Source organism: Tamandua tetradactyla, chromosome 1, assembly GCF_023851605.1.
Source record: "Tamandua tetradactyla isolate mTamTet1 chromosome 1, mTamTet1.pri, whole genome shotgun sequence".
Taxonomy (NCBI): domain Eukaryota; kingdom Metazoa; phylum Chordata; class Mammalia; order Pilosa; family Myrmecophagidae; genus Tamandua; species Tamandua tetradactyla.
This window is the reverse complement of record NC_135327.1, coordinates 113,979,314-113,995,746: the sequence shown is the minus strand read 5'-3', so window position 1 is coordinate 113,995,746 and position 16,433 is coordinate 113,979,314.

The following is a 16,433-nucleotide window of genomic DNA, read 5'->3' as shown; positions in this document are numbered from 1 at the left end:
TCAGTTCTGAGTGCAAACAACTACAACCAAAAATCTTATCTAAACATAACTTTTAACTATAGGGAATATGTTTTTTTAATTACTAGCCCTGCTCATTATCTTACTCTCCCATTTCCAGACCATGCAGTTGCTTTCAGAGGGACACCTGAAGAAACAGACTGGGAAAAAAAGGCAGCACCTTTGATCTGAACTTTGCACTAGTTTTGCTGCCATAGTTGGCTTGTAAGTTGCCTTACTTCCTGCCAACACTGATGTCTCTCGGTTTTAGTTATAGGAGCAACTGATTTTTTCAACTCTACAAGGCCTTAAATTACCAAACTCTCAGTCATTCTCATTGCCAGTCAGAGGAAGAGGCAGTTGAGTTTAGCATAGCAATATTCTCTCTCTCTCTGCTTGCTGACTGGCAACTCTATCCTGCTAAGGCCTTGTTAAAAGCAACAAACAAATTCCAACATGTTGAATTATTCTCAATGTTCTCCCTGAAGCTTATCCTCCATGAGCAGATAGACTGCCTTCCAAGAGACTATTGGAGATGGTATTCCCAAATCATAGTTATGACGTAAGGCAGTTCCCTAGCTTTGCAACCTACAATGGATTATTGTTCCCTGACCACTTACACTAAGCCAGCACCACATGTTAATTGCAGCATCCCATGCCTGATAACAAAATTTGAATTAGTCAAGATCAGACTTAGTTACAAGTGACAGAACACCCAAAATAATAATGGCTTAAATAAGCTGAGAATTTATATCTTTCTCATTTAAACTGCTGGTGTGTGATCCAGGATTGGTAGAGAACTCCACAGGGTCTAGGACCCAGACTTGTTCTATATAGAAAAGACCATTTTGTCATAAATGTATTGCTGTTGTATTTTAGTGTTCTATGTTTTGTTTATTGGCATTGGGAGTACATTTATACTTCCTCATCCCAATGGCCAGAAAGTAGAAGACTATATTTTCCAGGCTCCCTAGAAGCCAGGGCTCTGTATTTGTTCTAGGATGTACCAATGGGATACACTCATGAGAAATATGAAAGGCAGAAATAAAGGTCATCTTGCAACAGTGGAAACAGTGGTGACTCTCAAGAAATTTCCAGTAGATATGAATGTTTACAGAAGACAGATTCCAAGCTCTACTCTAGTAGCATAAGGCAGCCAAGCTGACAGCAGATGTAGCAACAGCAGCAGCTGCCTAACTTGCCTAATAGTTACAATAAAGTGACCCTAAAACCAACTATTTAGTGCAGATTCTCTGACTTGTACTCTTCTAACCCTTCTGAAGATTTTGTAAGCACCTCAATTCACTGTATAAAGTCCTTTTTCTGCTTTAGATACTTAATTGTTTCTATTTCCTGGCCTAAACTCAGCTAATATACCCACCATGTTGTACTCACCCACATATCTGAAACTAACTCACCATTATCATATCTATACTGCTAGCTGCAGAAAGCAGGAGAGGAAGTAGAGAGCCAGCAGTTTTCTTTTAAAGGTATGAGATGAAAGTAAGATCACTTCCCTTAACATCCCATAAAATGTGGTCATGTGGCCACATCTAGCTTCAAAGGAAAACAGAAGAGAAGACTCAAACACATGAGAAGCTAAAATTTGGAGACTTTAATTGTTAAAATAAAGAAGAAAAGAATTGGCTATTGGTGGACAATTAGCAATCTCTGCCACAGATCACCTCAATGCGTTAGCCCCTTTCAGCAACAAAGCAGTCATGGTTATAAGGAGGGGAAAAGACTGGAAGGAGAGTGAGTAGGGCTGCAGTCAACACCAGACACCACTATGGGTCACCAGTAAAGTCGTGACCAACCACAGGAAAAGATCATTTTGTCATAAATGTAATCCTGACAACTTACTGAATTCTTTTCCTCCCATTCTGGCCCACTGAGAGCTACTAAGGCCTTCCTCGCCGTCCTCGCCTTCCTCACACACATTTAGGTGGCATTTAGTGAAGTAATAAATTTCAGTTTTCTGCTGTGTGTGAAACCAGCATCCTTTACGTTTCCTGAGCACTATTCACCAAGGTCTTTGCTGTTTAGGATAGAAAATTCAGTACCACATATATTTAGATATTTTATTTTCTTAAAATACCTTCATTATAAAACTCAGTCATAACCTTTACTCTTCTTTCCTTTTTTTTTTTTTATGAGTGTGTATGCTTTCTTTTTAAATTATTCTGTTAGAAGAAGTCCAGCCCCAATTAGGAAAAATTTTCTTTGCTTCAGAGAAGCTAGTGGCATTTTCAAAGCTCTAAGCTTAGTGCCTTAAAGAGTCTGGACAGAGATTAGCACTTGACTTCCATAATTATACTGTGTTTTGGAGCATTATGACAGATGTGCAAGCAGGACCAAGTTAGGAGGGAGTTGGCAAAGCTGTTGAATTTTCCCATAATTCACTGGCCAAAATCTAATCATTAACAGTAATAATACAGACCTTTCAGAGAACTGCAGCCTCAATTCTGGCTCAAAGCACTTTTTAATACACTGGTTTCAATTATCCAATCTTTTGTCTTTCAGTTCACCCACATCATGCTTTATATATTTCTGCCACTTTTCTAACCTCAAAACATACAATATTGGGTGGGCAACGGTGGCTCTGTGGTAGAATTCTCACCTGCCATGCTGGAGATCCGGTTCGATTCCTGAAGCCTGCCCATGCCAAAACAGGAGCAAACAAACAAAAACATACAATGTTATAGAACCTTAGAGACTGTTTGAAGAAGGAATTTGACCTCTAATGAATGAAGAATTCCTATTTCTCCATTATTCCACATACCTATTGAACTCCCACAAATTGTGCCTCAATTTTATATCTATACAGTTGGAATAGCAGAACCTATCTCAAGGCGTTGTTAAAAGGAATCATTTAATATTTATAACCCCCTTAGAATAATGCCTGGAGAATACTAAATAACAAATATAAATGTTAAATAAAAACTATTCAATTATCAAGAAAGTGAAAAACAACCAACAGAATGGGACAAAATGTTTGGAAACCAAATATCTGGTACAAATTAAATATCCAGAATATAAAAGAACTCCTGCAACTCTGAAACAGAGACAAACAATTCAGTTTAAAACAGGGATAGGACTTGATAGACATTTAACCAAAGAAGATATACAAACGGCCAATAAGCACATGAAAAAGCCCTCAAGGTATTTAATCTTTATGGAAATGTAAATCAAAACCACAACTTCATACCCAATAGAATGACTATCCCTTAAAAAACTGAAAGTAACAAGTGTTGCAAGAATACAGAGAAATCTGAACCCTCACGCATTGTTGTTTTCCACCATTGTGGAAAACAGTTTGGCATTTCCTCAAAAAGTTAAACAGAGAACTACTACATGACCTGGCAGCCCCACTTCTAGGTATACACAGAAAAGAACTGAAAGCAGGCACTCATATACTTGTACAACATACTCTAGCAGAATCATTCACAACAGTCAAGTCAAAGCTGGAAAGAACCCAAATGTCCATCAACATGTGTATAAATAAATAATATGCGGTATATACATACAACAGAGTATTAGTCTTCAAAAGGAATGAAATTCTGATCCAGGGTACTACATGGATAAATCATGAAGACAATATTGAGTGAAATAAAACAGACACAAAGCAATGGATATTGCATGACTCTCCTTGTAAGAAATAGCTAAAATATGCAAACTCACAGACATAGAATTTAGAGTACGGTTATCAGGGGTGGGGGGCAGGGCAGATGGGGACTTCATGCATAATGAGCGTAGGGTTTGTGTTTGTGACGATGGTAAAGTTTTGGTAATGGATGGTTAATGAGGGTAGCACAACATTGTAAATGTGAGCAAAGTCCACTGAATGATATGCTTGGGAGTAGTTGGGATGGGAAAGAACATGTATATATGTATCCACAATTCTTGGAAAAAAAAAAAAAAAGCAACTGAAGAGACATCGACAGAGAACTTCTGGAGAAGATAGCAGAGTATTGAGCTACAGGGCTCACTCTTCTTACAAAACAGCTAATGGACAGGCAGAAACTGTCTGAAATAAGTTTTGAGGCTCTAGAAGCCAGGGGAGCACTGGACAGCATCCAGGGAAGTGGACAAGACTGAGAAACTATGGTTAAAAAAACTACTCACAACCACGGTGGCTCAGCAGGCAGAGTTCTTGCCTGCCCTGCTGGAGATCCGGGTTCAATTTCCAGTGCCTGTTCATGCAAAAAAAAAAAAGAAAAGAAACTGCATAACTTGCTCCTTGGCAGCTACTGATGCCCTTCCCCCACTCTCAAAGTGATCATCTTCAGGGTCTGGTTCCTGGCTGGCTGCTATGGACGGAGGAGGGTATGGAACCCTCTTCCAAAAGAATGGGTGAGGCGGGGAGTCCTGACTGAGCACTGACAATGGCTTTTGATCAAATAATTTGATAACTGGGTCCTAGCTCTGAACCACTTGGCCCACCCCAAATAGGAACCACTGTGGCCATTGTTTCCACTGTGCCCCCAACAAGGAAGAAGGCAGTGGAGGTTTAAAACTGCACAACGACCTTAGGATACAGGGAAAAGTACTGAAGAGCGCCATCTTCCGGGCTAGCCAGAAAAACGCAGCTTCCAGGAACCATCTAGAAGGCTTTTTGATCTCACTGGTTCTCTCCTCAGGAATCTTTGGAACTGGTATATGCTCATTTTGTGGGTCCCTGGCCCTTTTTGGCTGAGAAATACTGACTTGGAAAAATACTTTTTGAGGTGAACCTTCTTCCAGAATTTGCCCTCCAGACAAAAGCAGCTGGAAGCAACAAAAGGGGACTAAATAATAGTAATAATCATCATAATGATAGATGCAAAACAAAACAGCAGAACAGATCAAGAATCCCAGAGAAGGAAAAGAGGAAAGAAAGCGTCCTCCTGGGAGTGGAACAATTGCACATATAGCACAATCTGAAAAATTGTGCCACATACCCAGGGCAAGAATCAGATGATGAAGAGCTGAAAAATCTGTTCAGTGAAACAGGAGCAATTGTAAAGGACAAGAGTAAGTTGAACCCAACTTCCGGAGAAGATGGCAGCTTAGTAAGACACGCGGGTCTTAGTTCCTCCTCCAGAAAAGCAACTAAAGAAACAGAAACAATACGAAACAGCTCCCGGAGTCACGACAGAGACCAAAAAGACAGTGTACCCCATTCTGGAACAGCTGAACAGGCAGGGAGAATCCGCTGTGGTGAGATACCCAAGGGGCGCGCGTTTTCCCGGCCGGGGTGGCTGGCGACTGGGGTCCCCTCCACACACGTGGCTCCCGGTCCGACTGGGAACGTTGGATAGCAGGGCCCTCCCGTCACGCTTGGTGTCTCGGGCCAGCTGGGCAATTTGGACGGGCACTCCCCCAAGCCGTGGCGGCCAGCGACCCCCATCTCCACGCGCAGTTTCCCGGGCCCACTGCCCCGCAGACAGACGAGCGCCACGAGCGCCACCTACTGGGCAGGAAAAGAAAAACAGAGCCCAGAGATTTCACAGAAAAACCTTTCAACCAGCTGGGTCCCACACCCAGGGAAATCTGATCAAATGCCCAGACACCAGCAGAAAATAATGGATGACGCTCGGAAAATTGAAGATATGGCCCAGTCAAAGGAACAAACCAATAGTTCAAATGAGATACAGGAGCTGAGACAACTAATGCTGAATATACGAACAGAAATGGAAAAAATCTTCAAAAACCAAATCAATAAATTGAGGGAGGACATGAAGAAGACATGGGCTGAACAAAAAGAAGAAATAGAAAATCTGAAAAAACAAATCACAGAACTTATGGGAGTGAAGGACAAAGAAGAAAAAATGGAAAAAACAATGGATACCTACAATGGTAGATCTAAGAAGACAGAAGCTACAATTAGTGAACTGGCGGATGGAACATCTGAATTCCAAAAAGAAACAGAAACTATAGGGAAAAGAATGGAAAAACTTGAGCAGGGGATCAGGGAACTGAATGACAATATGAAGCGCACAAATATACGTGTTGTGGGTGTCCCAGAAGGAGAAGAGAAGGGAAAAGGAGGAGAAAAACTAATGGAAGAAATTATCACTGAAAATTTCCCAACTCTTATGAAAGACCTAAATTTACAGATCCAAGAAGTGCAGCGCACCCCAAAGAGAATAGACCCAAATAGGCGTTCTCCAAGACATTTACTAGTTAGAATGTCAGAGGTCAAAGAGAAAGAGAGGATCTTGAAAGCAGCAAGAGAAAAACAATCTGTCACATACAAGGGAAACCTAATAAGACTATGTGTAGATTTCTCAGCAGAAACCATGGAAGCTAGAAGACAGTGGGATGATATATTTAAATTACTAAAAGAGAAAAACTGCCAACCAAGACTCCTATATCCAGCAAAATTGTCCTTCAAAAATGAAGGAGAAATTAAAACATTTATAGACAAAAAGTCACTGAGAGAATTTGTGACCAAGAGACCAGCTCTGCAAGAAATACTAAAGGGAGCATTAGAGTCAGATACGAAAAGACAGAAGAGAGAGGTATGGAGTAAAGTGTAGAAAGAAGGAAAATCAGATATGATATATATAATACAAAAGCCAAAAGGGTAGAGGAAAATATTATCCAAACAGTAATAACACTAAAAGTTAATGGACTGAATTTCCCAATCAAAGACATAGAATGGCAGAATGGATTACAACCCAGCAATACCACTGCTAGGTATCTACTCAAAGGACTTAAGGACAAAGACACAGACGGACATTTGCACACCAGTGTTTATAGCAGCATTATCTACAATTGCAAAGAGATGGAAACAGCCAAAATGTCCATCAACAGATGAGTGGCTAAACAAACTGTGGCATATACCTACGATGGAATATTATGCAGCTTTAAGACAGACTAAACTTATGAAGCATGTAATAACATGGATGGACCTAGAGAACATTATGCTGAGTGAGTCTAGCCCAAAACTAAAAGACAAATACTGTATGTTCCAACTGATGTGAACCGACATTCGAGAATCAGCTTGGAATATATCATTGGTAACAGAGACCAGCAGGAGTTAGAAACAGGGTAAGATAATGGGTAATTGGAGCTGAAGGGATACAGACTGTACAACAGGACTAGATACAAAAACTCAAAAATGGACAGCACAATAATACCTAAGTGTAATGTAACTAGGTTGGAACACTGAATGAAGCTCCACCTGAAATATGGTTTTTTGTTTGTTTGTTTGTGTGTTTGTATCTTTTGTTTTTGTTTTTTTTATTTTTCCTTTTTATATATATATATATACTTTTTTATTAGTATTATTATTTTAATTCTCTTCTCTATATTAACATTCTATATCTTTTTCTGCTGTTTTGCTAGTTCTTTTCCTAAATCGATGCAAATGTACTAAGAAATGATGATCATACGTCTATGTGATGATACTAAGAATTACTGAGTGCATGTGTAGAATGGAATGATTTCTAAATGTTGTAATTAATTTCTTTTCTTTTTTTTTGATTAATAAAAAAAAATAAAAAAAATAAAAAAAGAGTAAGTTGAACTGAGCGTCAAAGAGCCTGAGCACACTGCTCCCACAGCCCACACGCTGCAGCCCATGATCACAGGCACCAGCAAAGGGTCCCCAACCTGGGCCTATGCCTTTCGTGCAACCCATCACTGCACTGCTGTGCCCTGCCCCACGCCCCACATCCTGCTCCACATCAATCCTGAAAATACAAAGCTTTAGACTACTGAAGGAAATCAAGTTCCATACTAACCCTACCAAGACATATCCATGCCTGAAAGGCAACTAAAGATTATTAAGCATGTCAAGATGCAGACAGAAATAGCCCAGCCTAATGACCAAATTAAGACACCAGAGGAGACAAAGATTTTGGAACAACTAATCAAAGGTGTTTATATAACTCTACTGAACAAAGTCAATGGGATGGCTAATGACATAAAGGAGACCCAGAAGACACTAGAAGAGCATAAAGAGGAATTTGAAAGAATAAGTAGAAAAATAGCAGATATCACAGAGATTAAAGATGCAGTGGACCAAATAAAAAATACACTAGAAACACACAACAGCAGATCTCTTAAGGCAGAAGAAAGCATAAGTGAACTAGGCAACTGATTTCAAACACACAAAAGAGCAAATGACTAAAAGATGGAAAAATCCAAATAAGCATTCCCCAAGATACATATTAATTAGTCTGTCAAATATTGAAGAGAAGCAGAAAATCCTGAAAGTGGCAAGAGAAAAACAATCTATTACATACAAGGGAAACAAAATAAGACTGAGTTCAGACTAAATTGGCACATGGAGGAAAGAAGCAGTGGTATGATATATTTAACTTGCTAAAAAAGAAAGATTTCTAACCAAGAACTCTGTATCCAGCCAAATTGTCCTCCAAAACTGAGAGATTAAAATTTTCACAGACAAACAAATGCTGAAAAACTTGTTAACAAGAGACCAGTCCTACAAGAAATACTGAAGGGAGTTATGCCAGCTGACAAAAAAAAAAAAGACAGGGCAGGTAGGTCTAGAGGAGGGCACAGAATTGAAGAGTACCAATAAGGGTAACTTAAAGGGTAAAAAGAGAGAAAGGGAAAAGAATATATGGATATGACAAATAAAATGAAAGAATAAGATGGTAGATTCAAGAAACTACTTTACAGTAATAACTTTGAATGTTAATGGACTAAATTTACCAATTAAAAAATACAGATTGGCAGAATTGATTAAGAAATACAGTTCAGCTATATGCTGCCTACTACAGACTCATCTTAGACACAGGGATACAAATAGATTGAAAGTGAAAGCATGGAAGAGATGTTGCATTCAAGCTGTAACCAAAAGAAAGCAGGAGTAGCTATACTAATATTGGACAAAATAGAATTTAAATGTAAAGACAATAAGAGACAAAGAAGGGCACAATATATCAATAAAAGGGACAATTCACCTAGAAGATATAACAATCATAAATGTTTATGCTCCCAATCAAGGAGCTCGAAAGTACATGAGACATAGCCAAAATTGAAGGGAGCGATAGACATTTCAACAATAATAGTAGGAGACTTCAATACACTACTCTCCTCTATAGATGGAACAACAGGACAGAGGATCAGCAAGGAAATAGAAAAGTTAAACAATTTGTTAAATGACTTAGATCTAACAGATATATATAGGTCGTTACACCCAAAACACCAGAATGTACATTCTTCTCTAGTGCTCATGGAACATTCTCCAGGATAGATCACGTGCCGGGGCACAAAACAGGTTTTTATAAATTTAAAAACCTTGAAATTATTCAAAGCACTTTCTCTGATCACAATGCAATGAAACTAGAAATCAATGACCATGAAAGAATGAAAACTTTCACAAATATATGGAGATTAAATAATACACTCTTAAACAATCAGTGGGTCAAAGAAGAAATTGCTAGAAAAACCCATTGCTATTTGGAGACGAATGAAAATGAGAACACAACATTTCAAAACTTATGGGATGTGGCAAACACTGTACTGAGAGGGAAATGCACTGTCCTAAATGCCTATATTTAAAAAGAAGAAAGAGCAAAAATCAAGGGCTTAACTGTTCACTGGGAAGACCTTGAGAAAGAACATCAAACTAACCCCAAAGCAAATAGAAGAGAAATACAAAGGTTAAAGAAAAATCAAATGAATGGGAGAAAAAAAGAACACTAGAAAGAATTAAAAAACAAAAGTTTGTTTTTTGAGAAAATCAATAAAGTTGATGTACCACTAGCAAGGCTGACAAAGGAAAAAAAGAAGGAGGATGCAAATAAACAAAGTCAGAAATGAGAGGGGAGTCATTACCATGGACCTTGAAGAAATAAAATAAATCATAAGAGGATACCATGCACAATTATGCGCCAAAAAACTAAACAACATAGATGAAATGCAGAAAGTCCTGGAACACAAGAATGAGCTACACTGACTCAGGAAGAAAAGAAGATCTCAACAAACCAATCACAAGTAAAGAAATTCAATCAGTCATCAAAAAACCTCCTACAAAGAAAAGCCCAGGGCCAGATGGCTTCATGGGGGAATTTTATCAAACATTGCAAAAAGAACTGACACCAATTCTGCTTCAAATTTTTCCAAAAAGTTGAGGAAAAAGGAACACTACCTCATTTTATGAAGTGAACATCACTTTAATCCCAAATCAGGTAAAGATTCTATAAGAAAAGAAAATGACAGGCCAATCTCTCTAATGAACATAGATGCAAAAATTCTCAAGAAAATACTAGCAAATTGAATCCAACAACACATGTAAAAAATTATACACCATGACCAAGTGGGGTTTACACCAGGAATTCAGGAATGGTTCAACACAAGAAAATCAATTAATGTAATACAGCACATTAACACATCAAAAGGGAAAAATCACATGATCATCTCAGTTGATGCTTGAAAAGCATTTGACAAAATTCAACATCTTTTCTGATAGAAAATTTTGAAACATAGGAATCAAAAGTAACTTCCTCAATATAATAAAGGACATATATGACAAACAATAGCCAGCATCATGCTCAACAGAGAGAGACTGAAAGCTTTCCCCTAAGATCAGGAATAAGATAAGGATGCCTTCTGTCACCACTATTATTCAACATTTTACTTAAAGTTCTATCTACAGCAATCAGGCAGGAAAAAGAAATGCAAGGCATCCAAGTTGGAAAGGAAGAAGCAAAATTTTCATTATTTGCAGATGACATTATACTATACTTGGAAAATTCTGTGAAATCTACAAGAAAGTTACCTGAGCTAATAAAATTCATCAAGGTGGCAGGATGTAAAATTAATGTGCAAAAATCAGTAATGTTTCTATACACAAGCAATGACATAACTAAGGTGTCAATTAAGGAAAAAATTCCAATCAAAATAGCAACTAAAAGAATCAAGTACTTAGGAATGAACTTAACTAGGGATGTAAAGGACTTGTACACAGAAAACTACAAAACTTTTCTAAAAGAAATCAGAGAAGATCTAAATAGGTTGAAAGACATTACCTGCTCATAGATAAGAAGGTTAAATACAGTTAAGATGTCAATTCTACCCAAATTGATCTACAGATTCAACACAGTACTAATCAAAGTTCCAACAACTTACATTGAAGAAATGGAAAAGCTGGTTACCAAATTCATCTGGAAGGGAAACAGATCCCAAATAGTAAAGGCATCCTAAAAAAGAAGAAAGAAATGAGAGGATTAACACTGCCTGATTTTAAAACTTATTATAAAGCCACAGTGGTCAAAACAACATGATACTGGCACGAAGATAGAACCATTGACCAATGGAATCGAATTGAGAATGCAGAAATAGACCACAAAATCTCTGGTCAACTGGTCTTCTACAAAGTCCCCCAAATCCACTGAACTAGGACAAAACAGTCTTCAATAAATGGGCATGGGAGTATGGGATATCAATAACCAAAAGAATATAAGAGGACTCTTATCTTACACCCTATACAAAAATTAACCCAAGGTAAATCAAACACCTAAATATAAAAAATACTGCCATAAAGCTCCTAGAAGAAAATGTATGGAAATATCTTCAGACCTAGTAATAGGAGGTAGCTTCCTAAACTTTACACCCAAAGCAGAAGCAACAAAAGAAACAATAGATAAATGGGAACTCCTCAAATCAATGCTTTTGTGCCTCAAAAGACTTTGTCAAAAAGATGAAGAGGGAGCCAACTCAATGGGAGAAAATATTTGGAAATCATACATCAGATAAAGGTTTGATATCCTGTATACATTAAGAAATCATCCAAGTCGACAACAAAAGAACAAACAACTCAATTATAAAATGGGCTAAAGATATGAATAGGCATTTTTCTGAAGAGCAAATACACATGGCTCAAAAGCACATGAAGAGATGCTTATTCTCATTAGCTATAAAGGAAATGCAGATCAAGACTACAATGAGATACCACCTCATACCTATAAAAATGGCTGCTATTAAACAAAAAGGAAACTACAAATGTTGGTATGGATGTGGAGAAATTGGGACACTTATGCTCTGCTGGTGAGGATGTATAACAGTACAGCAACTATGCAAGACAATTTGGCAGTTCCTTAGGAAACTGAATATCGAGTTGCCCTATGACCCAGCAATAACACTACATGGTATATACTCAGAAAAGCTGAAAGCAGTGACAGAAACACACATTTGCACACCAATGTTCATAGCAGTATTATTCACAATGGCCAAAAGATAGAAACAATCCAAGTGACCATCAACAGACAAGTGGATTAACAAAATGTGGTATATGCATATTATGGAATATTATGCAACAGTAAGATGAAATGACGTCCTGAAGCACATGACAAGATGGTTGAGCCTTGAGGACATAATGCTGAGTGAAATAAGCCAGACATGGAAGGATAGATACAGTATGATTCCACTTTTGTGACCATGGTAAAAGCAAAGTCAGAGGTTTATATGACAGAGTATAGGGGACCTAGAAATACATGGAAGCTAAAGATGGGTGAACAGTTAGCTAATGAGGTTGAACTCAAAAGTAAGGTAAGAAGTGAAGTGAAGATGGTTCACTAGTGGGTCCATAAGTAATATGACCATATTGAAGCTGAACATAATTGAAAGATTTGTATAGACCCATATGTCCCACTGCTTAGCACTAGAAACAGAAATAAGTTGTTGCATGAACTATTTCAAAGGTATGAACTTGTACAAAGAGTGTGTATAAGTTCAGGGTATAGAGAGAAAACTGCTATTGCATGCTATGGACTATGTTTACAAGGAAAACATCAACAGTACCACAGCAACACTAGGGGTAAATAATGGGAGAAGAGACAAGAGTTAAGGAGAGATTTAGACTCTTTATTTGGTGAGGGTGTTTTATTGGTTATCTTTCTCTTGGGAACAATGAAATTATCCAAAACTGAGTGTTGATGGACTGTTGACATTGGACATTATACACGATGCCTAATGAATGGAGGTGGCTGAAGGATACATTGATTGAGAAGTAGATTGGTGAATGATGGTGTATACATATAATCAAATATTGTGCTGCTACAAAAAAGAAAAAAGTTATGAGGCATGCAACATTGTGAATGAAACTGAGGGACATTTGGTGAGGCAAAATAAGCCAGAAACAAAAGAGCAAGTATTGCATGGGCTCATTAAGAAAATGCTTTTAAGAAAATAGGGGCCTAGATTGTAAGCTCTTACAGCAATCATATTTAGTCTGGAGTGGTAATTATTATTTCTGGATTTTGAGAGGCTGTTTTATATATCTATAGCCTGGTATTTAGAGATAAAAATGAAGCTGTTCAGGTCCCGATTAAGGTAATTCAGAATACGGGAGTAAGGAAGACATTCACCACATTTTAGAACTACACCTACTCTTTGAGACCAAAGAAAGAAAGGTTTACTTTGTCTGGAACCTAAATTTTCTGTAGCACATAATCTATCTCAACCTTTCTGGATAGCTCATTTGAACAACTGAAATACATGGAGCACAGAAAAAGAATGACGGCCTTTAATCCTAGACAAGGAGTTCTGAAGACTAAAAGAAAAAGACAGGAGACAAAGTCTTAGAGGAGAGTGTACAAGTGAGGATTATCAGGAAAGGTAATTAAAAGGGCAAAAAAAGAGACAAAAATAGGATATAATCTATAAAAATCAAAGGGTAAAATGGTTGAAGTAAGTACTACTTTTACAGTAATAACATTGGATGTAAATGGATTAAAATCCTCAATCAAATGACACAGATTGGCACAATGAATTAAAAAAAAAAGATGATTCATCTATATGCTATCTACAATAGATTCATCTTAGACCCAAGGACACAAATTGAAGGCGAAAGGCTGGAAAAGATATCACACACAAATAGTAACCCAAAAAAAAGTTAGAATATTAGTATAGTAATCATACCAATATTAAACAAAAAACTGTCATAAGAGGCAAAGAATGGCATTATATATTAATAAAAGGGGCAATCCACCAAGAAGAAATAACAATAAGAAGCATATATGCACCTAACAAGGTGTCCCAAAATACATGAGATAAACATGGGCAAAACTGAAGGAGAAATAGACATCTTTACAGTGATACCTGAAGACTTCAATACACCACTTATCATGAGGTAGAACATCTAGACAGAGGATCAATAAGAAATAGAGAACTTGAATACTACAATAAATGGACTAGACCTAACAGACATATACAGACCATAGCACCCCAAAACAGCAGGATATACATACTTCTTCAAGTGCCCAGCAATTATTACCCAGGAAAGACCTCCTGTTGAGTAACAAAACAAGTCTCAAAAAAATTAAAATAATCAAAATGACACAAAGCTCTTTCTTTCACTGACCAAAATGAAAATGATGCTGGAAATCAATAATAGGTGGAGAGCCTGAAAATTACAAAATATATGGAAACAGCACACTCTTAAAAAATCAGTGCATCAGAGAAGAAATTGCAAGAGAAATCAGAAAATATCTAGAGATGAATGAAAATGAGAACACAGCCTAACAAAACTTGTAAGATACAATGAAACACTGAGAGGGAAATTTACAGTCCTAAATGACTACATTAAAAAAGAAGAGCTAAAATCAAAAACATAACTGCACACCTGGAGTAACTAGAAAAAGAACATCAAACGAATCACAAAGCAGGCAAAAGGAAAGAATAACAAAGATCAGAGCAAAAATAAAATTGAGAATAAAAAAACAGTAGAGAGAATTATCAAAACCAAAAGCTGTTTCTTCGAAAGGATCAAGAAAATAGACAAACCCTTAGCTTGACTGACAATGAAAAAGAGGGAGAAGATGCAAATAAATAAAACCAGAAATGAGAGGAGAGACAGTACTACTATTATGTGCCAACAAACTAGATAACCTAGACGAAATGAACAAATTTCTAGAACTACACTGATGCTAGAAGAAATAAAAGAACTCAACAGGCCAATTGTAAGTGAAGAGATTGAATCAGTCACTAAATAAATGAAGCCGAGGATCAGATGGACTCATGGGTGAATTCTACCAATCATTCTAAAAGCATTAACACCAATCCTTCCAAAAACTTGAAGAAAAGGGAACACTTCCTTATTCATCCTATGAAATCAACTTCACCCTAATATCAAAGCCAGATAAAGATAATCTGAAAAGGAAAATTAGAGGACAATTTATAAAATGAGTATAGATAGAAAAATTCTCAAAAAAATTACTTACAAATTGAATCCAACAGCACATTAAAAGAATCATGCATTGTGATCACTTGACGTTTTTCCCAGGTATGCAAGGATGGTACAACATGAGCAAATGAATTAATGTAAAACACCACATTTTTTTGCCCTGTAATAAATGAAAGGGCAAAAAACACAAGAGTATCCTGATTGAGTCAGAAAAGACTTATGACAAAATTCAACATCATTTCTAAACTAAAACACTTCAAAAATAATAAGAATAGGAGGAAACAATTCAACATGGTCAAGTGAGTAAATGAAAAACCCACAGATAACACTGCACTCAATGGTAAAAAACTGAAAGCTTTCCCTCTAAGATCTGAAACAAGACAAGGATGCCCACGGTCAGCACTATTGTTCAACATTGTGCTAGAAGGTCTAGCTAGAGCAGTTAGACAAGAAAAAGAAGTTTAAGGCATCCAGATTGGGAAGGAAGAAGTAAAATCTTAACTATTTGCAAATGGCGTGTTCAATATAGAGAAAATTCTGAAAAATCTACACAAAGTTACCAAGCTAATAAACAAGTTCAGCAAAGTGGCAGGAAATAAGATCAACATGCAAATATCAATAATGTTTCTATACACTACTAATGAGCAATTTAAAGAGGAAATCAAGAAAATGCAATTTATACAGCTAAAAGGATAAAATATCTAGGAATAAATCTAAACAAGGTTGTAAAGGACATGTACACAGAAAACTAAAAAACATTACTAAAAAAAAAAATCAAAGAAGACCTAAGTACATGGAAAGGTATTCCATGTTCATAGATTGGAAGACTAAATATTATTAAGATGTAATTCTATTTAATCAAAATTCCAACAGCCTACTTTACAGAAATAGAAAAGCCAATTTTCAAATTTATTTGGTGGCAAAGAAGTCCAATAGCTGAAGTAACCAGTAGAGGTAGAGTCAATCCCAAATTTATTTGAAAGGATAAGGTGCCACATATAGACAAAAACATAAGTCATAATTCCTGGCCTTAAAGCATATTATGAAACTACAGTGGTCAAAACAGCATGGTCCAGCATAAATACAGATGTACAGAACAATGGAATCAAATTGAGAGGTCAGAAATAGAGCCTTATAGTTATAGCTAAGTGATACTTGACAAGGCTGCTAAGTCCTCAACTCAGAACAGTCACATCAACAAATGGTGCTGGGAGAACTAGATATCCATATGCAAAAGAATGAAAGAGGACCCCTATCTTACACCTAATTCAAAAATTAACTTAAAATGGATCGA